The sequence below is a fragment of the Sorghum bicolor genome, chromosome 2 (genome assembly GCF_000003195.3).
Source record: "Sorghum bicolor cultivar BTx623 chromosome 2, Sorghum_bicolor_NCBIv3, whole genome shotgun sequence".
Classification (NCBI taxonomy): Eukaryota; Viridiplantae; Streptophyta; class Magnoliopsida; order Poales; family Poaceae; genus Sorghum; species Sorghum bicolor.
This window is the reverse complement of record NC_012871.2, coordinates 18,510,603-18,521,996: the sequence shown is the minus strand read 5'-3', so window position 1 is coordinate 18,521,996 and position 11,394 is coordinate 18,510,603. Positions and strand designations below refer to the sequence as shown.

Genomic DNA, 11,394 nt, shown 5'->3' with positions numbered 1-11,394 from the left:
CTCATTTTGCCGACAACCAGGGCTGTTGGCAAAGCAAGGTTTGCCGACAGCCAGGGCTGTTGGTAAAATGAGGGTTTGCCGACAGCCAGGGCTGTTGGCAAAGTTAGGGTTTGCCGACAGCCAGGCCAACATAGCTGTCGGCAAACTCCAATTTTTTGCCGACAGCCAGGTAAACAAGGCTGTCGGCAAAGTCCCTACCAAGGCTGTCGGCAAACATCTGCTGTCGGCAAAAAATACACAGTTTTGCCGACAGCTATGGTCAAAGCTGTCGGCAAAGCTGGGATTTTTTTGTTGTTTCATTGCATTCGAATCACATTTATAGCATATATATATACCACAGATCACGTTTATAATAACAATATAGCATATAAACCGCATTTCATCATCGGATTCGATCTCAACATGAATCCACACATGAACATCATCAAATCCATCGATACATGTCCGAAATACACATAACGTCGCGTAACAAGTGCATACATGTCCAACATACATGTCCAACAAGTCCTACAAGTCCAACATGAGGGCAAAAGGGTCTAACATGCGTCCTAGTCGAGAAGATGGAGGCAAAGGTACTTTGCTCGTCACCGAGTACCCCCCACAGGTCCTCCTCCTACAAAAGGAGAGAAAAAGATTAGTATCCACTCAAAAATTCGGCAGCACCTCCCCTGCACGGGGAGGTTCCAAGAACTGCAAAAAACATGGCACGAAGGCCAACAACGACCACGGCACGAAGGCCGATAACCACAGCGGCACGAAGGCCGACAACCATCGCGGCACGAAGGCCAACAAGTAGTTAAGGGAGGCAAACGTACCTAGCTCGTGGCGCCGTCCCCAGGGGTCCCATCGCCCCACGAACCCCACCCTGCCTGTGGTGGTGCCTGAGTCCACCCTGACGGCGCGGCGTTGTAGCGCCATAGTCCTGCGCTAGGCCCCTGCTGCGTCTGCGCCCCCGGCCACGAGGAGTAGCCCTGCGACTATGGAGCAGGAGGCCCCCACGTGAACGGCTGCGTGGGGTAGGTCGGGTAGGTCGGGTACCCTGGCCAGCCTTGCTGTGTAGGGCTGGCACCCAGTGGAGGGCTGGGAGTCGGGTTCGAACCCGCCGACGGAGAGGGCCCGCGCTCGAAGAGCTTCCTCGAACCTGAGGAAGGCCCCCCGTCGCAGTGGCCCCCCTCGTCGTCGTCGTCGTCGTCGACGTCGCCGCCGTCGCCCCCGCCGCAGCTACCGCCGCCGCCGCTGCCACCGTCCCCTGTCGTCGTCGTCGTTGTCGTCGTCGTCCTCGTCCTCGTGAAGTCCAGCCTCCTCTGCCGGAGACGCCCGGAGCGGGCCGTCTCCCCCGTACGGGCCGTCTCCTCCGTACTGACCGGCACCTTCTCCCTACCGGTCTCCTCGTCCACGTCCGGCTCCTGCACGCCGCGACCGGCGAAGCGCGAGCGGCAGTTCCGTGGAGGCAGCCTCTTCCTGCCGCCTGGCATTCCGCCGAGTGCCCAGTGACGACTTCAATGCAATTAGTTGAGAAATGGCATCCAGCTGCGAAACATGCGTCTTCTCATGAAGGGGCTTCTGTGCCGCCTCCAGCATGGCGAAGAATGCCTTTGCGGTTTCCTCCGGATCCTCCTCCGCCTGTATTCCTTCAGGGAACCCCCCTTCCTGGTAGTCTTCCATCAGATCTGCCATCCCGGCATCTGCATCAAGGTCCTCGAGGAGCTGCCTCACCGGCACCTCCCTAATAGGATCTCGTTCACCATGGTGGACCCAGCGCGTATAGTTTCGAACGTATCCATACTTGAAAAGATCTTCCATAACCGTACGCCTGTCTCTCCATTTCTTGTTCTTACAGTTGTTGCATGGACACCGCATTCGAATCGACCCTCTAGCAGCTCGGTCAAATGCCTGCTCCAGGAAAGCACTGGTCCCCCTAACCCATTCAGTGGTCTGTTTATCCTTTGTCCAGCCAGTGTACATCCACTCACGGTCAGCCATCCTCTGACATGCGCCAATGTAAGTGAGCAATAAAACCAGCATATGCATCTACAAAGCGTTCCTACCATCTAATAGGTGAAGGATAGGTCCTATTCCCACCCGAGGATGCGTAGATGAGGTTAGCTTCCATGCTCCGCGCCCGTCCGAGACGGAATTTCGGCAACACCTCCCCGCTGTTCTCCCGATACACGTCCCGACTGGGAGAGTGTGCATCCGGAGAACAACGGGGAGGGGCTGCCGAAACTCCGACTCGAACGGGGGCGGAACATGGAAGCTAACCCATCTACGCATCCTCGGGCTGTCCAAAAAATGTGGACAATCCGAAAGAGACACCGTCGCAGATATGCACTGATCTGCATACCAACGACCGCGAATCTCTTTCGGACGGGAGACGCCTAACTTGGCTGCGTAATCTATAACTACTATAAGGATGAGAGGTGAATTATACCTAGGATAGCGACCCACAGCACCCACGAACACGATCGGAGTCACCAAGTACCTCCCACAGGTGATCCTACAAAAAGGACAAAAAAAGGTTAGTATCCACTCAAAATTTCGGCAGCACCTCCCCTAAACGGGGAGGTTCCAAAACCTGCAAAAAACAATGGCGCGAAGGCCGATAACCACAACGGCACGAAGGCCAATAACCATAGTGGCACGAAGGCCGACATCACAATGGCACGAAGGCCAACAATTAGAAGGATTAATTACCACACCTGCTCAAATGCAACATGGATAGATAAACTTTTTTCAGAGAGCTTGTCATACTTTATTATTATTATTACAGTATAAACAACTGCTAATTCAAACTTTACTGGTTTTGCTAGGATTCTTGCATTTTAATACGTACAAAACACAACATTTCAGCGTGTGGATAAACTTTACTGGTTTTGTCTAGCTATCACCTTATCCATGCTAGTTTTCATTTCATAAACTATTTTCCATAATCCAGCATACACCATACAAACATGCATACTGAAAATGGTTTGATTCAGAGATTCCAAATGGTTGAAAAAGGTTTGATAATCCAGCATACACCAGTCCGCCCGCTCCCTTCTCCTCTCCCACTGCCGAGCGGGCCCGGCCTCTCCCTCCCGTGCCTGACGCCCCCTTCCACCGTCTCTCTCTCTCTCTCCCAGAAAATGCCGGGCGACCGAGCCGGCCAGGCGACTCAGCCCCGCTGCGCGCCAAGCCCTCCCCGCATCCCGCGGCGTCCGCGTAACCGAGCACGCCTGCGTAGCCCAGCAAGCCGCGCGCCAATCCCCAGCCGCAGCCTCCCTCGCTCGATCCGTTCCCCTCGCGGACGCCGAAGACCGTGAGCTGGTGGATCTGGATCTGGGGTTGATCCAGTAGGCAGCCGGAGACCGTGAGCGTGGGCGTACCTTCGCGAGATGCGGATGGCGGGGCGCGGCCGACGGCGGGAGTGCGGCGGCGGCGGCGCTCGCTGCAGGGGAGGAGGCAGGCGCGGGTGCGGGCAGGGGAGGAGGCAGGCGCGGGTGCGGACAGGGGAGGAGGCGCGGATGCTGGTAGCGCTGGCTCCTTCGTTTTAGGCGCGGGGCGGACAAGTCATGGACAAGTCTCCTTTGCCGACTGCCACTTGGCAAGGCAGTCGGCAAAGGCTCGGAATATTTTAATAACGAATATCCTTTGCCGACTGTCTGGATCTAGGGCAGTCGGCAAAGAACTTTTTTTCTCTAATTTATTTGCATGCGATTATATTGTAAATGTCTGGTTTCTGTTCATCTGATACTGTAACTGCTCCAAACTTTCTCAAATTTTTTCTATAGGGTCCACATGTTAACATGACACCTCAAAAAGTTTAGTGATTTTTTGACTTTTTTTGCTATATTTCATTAATTAATTTCTTTAAATTGATTTTTCCACTCAATAATCCTACTATGAACTATAGGTGCATGAAATAGTAAAACTTAGCCATTTGAAAAATGATATTCATGTTGAATAATGTATTTTTAGACCATATCCAAAAACTAACCTAAAATTTTGAAGTCATTGTCCACGAAACATGATCATCCAAGTGTGGTAGAAGTGACTTTTAATTATATAAAACTCAAACAAAATCAGAAAATTACGAAACTTGTTGAGGTGTCATGTTATCACATGAGGAGCCTATGATAAAAATTTGAAAAAAATTGGAGCAAGTTATAATGTCAAATATACAAAACCCAAACACTTGCGCATGTGATCGCATGCGATCATATTGGAAATGTGTGGTTTTTGTTCATCTGATACTGCAACTTGATCTAAACTTTCTCAAATTTTTTCTATAGGGTCCACATGTGACAACATGACACCTCAAAAAGTTTAGTGATTTTTTGACTTTTTTTGCTATATTTCATTAATTAATTTCTTTAAATTGAATTTTCCACTCAATAATCTTTTTTTTTCTGGGCCCTAGGTAACACAATTAAATCTCAAATTCAAAATTTGGGGCTGTTTTGAGTTATTTAGCTATATTTTCTTAATTCTTTTCGCTCACTACAATTTTCCCGCATTTTTTAAGTTTGAACTGCAGGTGCATGAAATAGTGAAACTTTGGCCTTGAAAAAATGATATTCATGATGGGGAGTGTGTTTTAAGGTCGTGTCCCAGAGCTCACCCAAAAGTTTCAAGTCCTTGTCCACGTAACACGACCATCCAGGATTGGTAAAAGTGTTTTTTAATTATATAAAATCCAATCGAAGTTGAAAAATCACGAAAATTGACGGGGTGTCGTGTTATAGCATGTGGAGGCTATGGAAAAAAATTAAAAAAAATAGGAGCAAGTTGCGACGTCAAATGCTCAAAAGACACACAACTCCACATGTGATCGCAAGTGAGATGTGTGGAGATGTCTGGGTTTTGAGCATGTTACGCCGCAACTTGCTCCAAACTTTTTCAATTTTTTTTCATAGCCTTCACATGCGATAACACGATACCCGTCAAGTTTCGTGATTTTTCAGCTTTGTTTGGATTCTATATAATTAAAAAACACATTTGCCACTCCTGGATGGTCGTGTTACGTGTACAAGGACTTGAAACTTTTGGTGAGCTTTGGTACACGGCCTTAAAACACATTCCCCACCATGAATATCATATTTCGAAGGCCAAAGTTTCATTATTTCATGTACCTGCAATTCAAATTTGAAAAATACGGGAAAATTCAAGTGAAGGAAAAAATTAACGAAATATAGGTAAATATTTCCAAAAAGGCCCAAATTCAAACATGTGATTGTAAACAATGTATCTAGGCAACAAAAAAATTTTGAAGTCACAATTCAAAAAAAAAAAATGTTTGCCGACAGCATCGAGTGGCTGTCGGCAAAGAGACTAGTTTGCCGACAGCCAACAGTGGCTGTCGGCAAACCGTGGACTTTGCCAACAGCAGACAACGGCTGTCGGCAAACCGTGGACTTTGGCGACAGCCCTAACGGCGTGGCTGTCGGCGAAGCAAACGGCGACGACGCCGTTTGGTCGCGCCAGGGCTACGCCGACAGCCTTGGTTTGCCGACAGCCTGGCTGTCGGAAAAAACCATGTTCGCCGACAGCCTGTTTTCGCCGACAGCCCGTCGTTCTGGGGCTGTCGGCGAAGCTTATTTTGCCGACAGTGGTCTTCGACTGTCGGCAAACAGATGGCTGTCGGCGAACATCCAGATTCCTGTAGTGTATAGAAAGGGAGTAATATAAATATGTCATACACAAAGCAAATCATTATGTTATCTTTACATGGAGCAGCGCACATTTAGTATACACTAGGAGATTGCCCCATGCTTCGCACGGGCCATCAAGTCACAGTTACAGCATAACATATGACTATACATTGAACAAAAAGATTAGTAATATTAGTTACAAATGATCCCTACGCTTCGCTGCTGGACTGCATGATAGTATGATTCAGTATTTGGAATATTGTTTGACAGGTAAGAAACATTCTAAGAATGTATTATTCCCGGTGCGCAAGTAACCAATGGAGGGAACATAGAGAAAATGTTTTAGAAGTAAACTACTCATAATAGAAAACAAGAGTTGAACATGCTTGGATCATACTGTAGTTAGTGTTGAGGTGAACATAGAACCAGCTATAGTTTAATATCACAGCTACAGATTTGGAGGGCACATTAGATGGCGTGCAGAACTCAGTGCGTGAACGTGTCGAAATAGCCTGCCGATGGTTGAAAATAGAATTATTGTATGGCATGGTTGCTACAATTCCAAGCAGTTTCTGCAATTATGCAAGACGTGATAAGGATTAAAACTTGGTAAGAGGCAGTAGGCCAAATATGAGTGTTCCTAATGGTCTGTCAGCGATTAGGCAGCCATTTGAATGGAGGAACTCTGATGAAGACCAGGAACAATGGAGGAAACTTTCAGACATTTTGGGGCTAGAAAACTCTTACCAAGAACTCTAATGAAGGAGCTCTGCTGGCCTCATATAGAGTTGGAGGTTGACAAAACTGTAAGGCATCAAAAAACACAAATTGGACGGTCAACATGGCTTAGAGAAATAGAAAACATATATATCATATTTAAGAATCAGTAGCATACCATTTTTATTCAGATTAACAACAACATACCATTTTTCAGATTAACACCTACCTTTAGCAAGTTATAGGCAGCCAATCTGAGTTATATTGGTAATAAGAGGTTGTTGAATTTAGTGTATCCATGGTACTGGAATATGCAGACCATATATGTACATGTAATGGAAGTATCATACTTAGAAGTAGAAAGAGAAAATAGAGGGATGGTTATGGTAAGCACATAGGATATAATCATACAGGTAGTACAGTGGAGAGGAAAGAAGAGTTATTTGAAGGTATATGGATGGCATAATTAGACTCATGGTATCATTGTTGGAAGCACATATCCACAGGGTCAGAATTGAATGTGGCTGTATACTATATAAAGATAGGCAACTCTAAAATTGGTATGCTTTTTTGGGGAGTATCAACCGAATTTAGGTAGCTGAAGAAAAAATCTAGAAGACATAATGTTCTGAGTACCCTAACTGATATCAGCAGAATGAAAATTCCAAGAAACAGTAGAGGCATGGCAGGATGGTTCAATTTTTTAACTATAGAGTACAAATATAAGGATATTTTTACCTGAATGTTATTTAACAATATCACTAAACATGCATGGCAACAAAAAGAAAGCCACATGTTTGTTGTACATAACACAACTAGCATTGCGAATCATTTATCTAAAACTCAGAAGCTAGAAAGTCCAATGATCTAAACATTTCTTGAAATTAGGCAATGTCAAAAACATGGACTATCAACTGTATTGGCATACCTTACATAGTTATATATTTATTAAGGAAGCTTAAGGCATTTTTGCTAAAAGCTAGCAGCCAATGGAGGTACCTGCAGTTCAGCATACACTACTACAGAAACGAGGCATTGGTCGATGCCCAAAATCGCCAAAAACCTCGGCCTTTTTTGGCCCGGGGTTAAAGGCCTCTTTAACACCGGTTCATAACACGAACCGGTGCTAAACGATCCTGCCCAACGGCTACTGGCAGGTGCTGTCGGGGCAGGGACCCTTTAGCACCGGTTCGTGTTACCAACCGGTGCTAAAGGGTCCCCTTTAGCACCGGCCAGTGCCACGGGTCGAGGCAAAGCCTTTAGCACCGGTTTGTGTTACAAACCGGTGCTAAAGGGTGACCCTTTAGCACCGGTTTTTGCCCCTGAACCGGTGCTAAAGGTCCGGTTTATCGTCCGGCTCCCTCCTCCCCTCTGCCCATTTGAAACCGAGAGCACCATTGTTGTTCTTGGAGCTTCTTCTTGCTTGTTCTTCATTTGTTCTTCATCTCCGACGCCCATCGTTGATCTTGTTCGACTCCGCCATCATGTCTTCGTGCTTGGAGGTGACTAACTTGAGCCTTTCTTGTCTTTTTCATATTGTTTTTGGCTTGTGATGTTCCCATCATTTTTAGCTCAAATCCACTTTGTTATTTTGAATCATTCACATGAATTAATATCCATATATATATATATATTATATACCATGGTTGACCTAGTATTAATGTAGTTTGCAAGAATGAATTATAGTATCTTTTTATGATCTTAGAAAGTAGGATAGTTCAAAATAATTGGTTTGTTAATATCACTTGATTTATTTTTATTACTACATAATGTCCATTGTATAATTTATAAGTTTTGTTGAAGTAACTAGACAAATAAAGGATATTATTAGGTTCTTCTTTAATCATACATGTTTACTAGTAGATGTGGAATTTATAATTATTTAAAAATTGAGTACGGATAGTAGATGGCAACCGTAACCGGGTCTTCGGTCTCTCAACGGGTTCAAAAGCGATACCGACCGAATTCCCTCTCATTACTTGTGGCAAGTGTGGGCAGAAGATTGTGATGGAGTACAAAATGTCGAAAGAGGGTGTAAACAAGGGTCGTATATTCTACAAGTGTCCGGATCGTAATGTGAGTTATTTCCAGACATTTGCTTATATATGTGCTTATTTTTTTTAAATGATATTAATTAAACTTTTGATTCTCTCTTTTAATTTTAGTGGGACGGTACCGGTGGATGTACAGGTTGGTACTGGGAGAAAGAATACATTGAACACATCAAGAAATCTTTCGCACAGGTGGTTGAGGCTGAAGGTGATGAGGCAGTGAGCCAGCGAAAGGAGTTCAATGATGTTGATCATGCGAATGATCTATCTATTATAGTTGGGATCGTACGCGAACTAATTATGTTGCTTAAGTGTATTTTAGTTTTGGTTTTTTAGTGCTAGTTGCGATTGTATTTGTTGTAGCCAAGCTTGCTTGAATTAATGAACTATGTGTGTTAGACATGTTGTGCAATAAGATAAGAAACAATATGTGTGCATGGTTTTTATAATATATATGTTATATTTAATGCAGATGGTAACACGTAATTGGATGTATAATGCCGATCGGTGCTCCGAAGAGTTCATTAATGGCGTGCACTATTTCTTAAGTGTGGCCGAGTCATGTGCTGTCCATGTGCTGTGTGCAAGAATTTGACGGAATATTCTAACTCAAGAACTCTTCATTCGCACTTATTAAAGTCTGGTTTCGTACCAAACTATATTTGTTAGACCAAGCATGGAGAAAGCGAGATTATAATGGATGAAGGTGAAGAAGAAGAAGAAGAATTGGACCACGCCAATATTATTGCTCAGTACGGTGGCTTCAATGATGTTGCAATGGGGGAAGATAATGAAGAAGAGGTAGCGGCAGAAGATGATCGGGGCGATGATGCTTTTGGTGATGCCATCCGTGATGCACAAAGAGAATGTGAAAGTGATAAAGAGAAATCCAAGTTCGAGCGCATGCTAGAGGACCATAGGAAATCGCTATATCCCACCGCTGAAGAGGGGCAAAAACAGCTGGGTACCACACTGGAATTGCTGCAATGGAAGGCAAAGAATGGTACATCTGACTAGTCATTTGGGCAGTTATTGAAGATCATAAAAAAGATACTTTCGAAAGACACCAAATTGCCCACCACTACGTATGAAGCAAAACAAGTTGTCTGTCCTTTGGGATTAGAAATCCAGAAGATACATGCATGTCCTAATGACTGCATCCTCTACCGTGGGGAGGAATACGAGAATTTGGATGCATGTCCAGTATGTAAGGCATCACGGTATAAGATCAGGCGAGATGATCCTAGCGATGTTGAGGGTGAAGAACGTCATAGGAAGAAAATTCTTGCCAAGGTTATGTGGTATGCTCCTATAATACCACGATTAAAACGTCTGTTTAGAAACAAGGACAATGCAAAGTTGTTGCGGTGTCATAAAGAAGACCGTAAGATAGACAATATGCTGAGACACCCTGCCGATGGATCCCAGTGGAGAGCGATAGACAGAGAATTCCCATATTTTGCAGATGATGCTAGAAACTTGTGGTTTGCCTTAAGTACAGATGGTATGAATCCTTTCGATGAGCAGAGCAGTTGTCACAGCACTTGGCCAGTTACTCTATGTATCTACAACCTTCCTCCATGGCTATGCATGAAGCGGAAGTTTATTATGATGCCGGTGCTTATCCAAGGACCGAAGCAACCTGGCAATGACATAGATGTCTACCTGAGGCCATTAGTTGAGGAACTTCAACTTTGATGGAGCAAACCAGGAGTTTGCGTGTGGGATGAGTACAAACAAGAGCACTTTGATCTGCGAGCATTGCTGTTTGTAACAATCAATGATTGGTCAGCTCTGAGTAATCTTTCAGGCCAGTTAAACAAGGGATATAATGCATGCACACATTGTTATGAAGACCTTGACTGTGTATTTTTGAAAAAATGTCGAAAGGTCGTGTACCTTGGCCACCGTCGGTTCCTTCCTGTGAACCACCCAGTATGAAAGAAAGGCAAGCATTTTAAAGGCAAGGCAGACCACCGGACCAAACCTCTCAATCGAACCGGGGATGATGTACTCGAAATGGTCAAGGATATAAAAGTGGTATTTGTAAAGGGACGAGGCAGCGAACCTATTCCCAAGGATGCTAAGGGACACATACCCATGTGGAAGAAGAAATCTATATTTTGGGAGCTACCTTACTGGAATGTCCTAGAGGTCCGCAACGCGATCGACGTGATGCATCTGACAAAGAATCTTTGTGTGAACTTGCTCGGATTCATGGGTGTCTACGGGAAGTCTAAGGATTCACTAGAAGCACGACAACACTTGCAGCGCATGAAAGAATGAGACAACCTGCATCCAGAAAAGACAGATGATGGACGTCATTACTTAAGCCCTGCTAGCTACACTTTGAGCAAAGAAGAGAAGGAAAGGATGTTTGAATGTCTTAGCAGCATGAAGGTCCCATCTGGATTCTCCTCCAATATCAAGGGAATAATTAATGTGCCAGAGAAGAAATTCCTGAACTTGAAGTCCCATGACTGTCACGTTCTAATGACGCAATTGCTGCCGGTGGTTTTAAGATGAATTTTACCTCCACACGTACGTCTAGCCACCGTAAAGCTATGTGCATTCCTCAATGCAATTTCTTAGAAGGCAATCAATCCAGATCCACTAGCTACTCTGCAGAATGATGTCATTCAATGTCTCGTTAGCTTTGAGTTGGTGTTCCCTCCATCCTTCTTCGATATCATGACACGCCTCCTAGTTCATCTGATCAAAGAGATTCGTATTCTCGATCCTGTGTTCCTACACAACATGTTCCCCTTCGAGAGATTCATGGGTGTCCTAAAGAACTATGTCCATAGTCGTTCCCGGCCAGAAGGAAGCATTGCCAAGGGCTACGGAACAAAGGAGGTCATAGAGTTCTGTGTTGACTTTATTCCAGACCTTGACCCAATTGGCATTCCTGAATGTCGACACGAGGGCAGACTCAGTGGAAAGGGAACACTTGGGAAGAAAACATATATTGGTACACGAGACGATTACTTCAATAA

The 11,394-nt window shown here is 45.0% G+C and overlaps 1 long non-coding RNA gene across 1 annotated transcript; it reads right to left on the bottom strand.

Moving 5' to 3' along the window:
- Positions 327-926, bottom strand: LOC110433055. Its single transcript, XR_002450441.1, has 2 exons — positions 816-926; positions 327-610 (listed from the first exon to the last, which is right to left on the bottom strand). It is a non-coding gene; the product is annotated as an uncharacterized LOC110433055 (long non-coding RNA).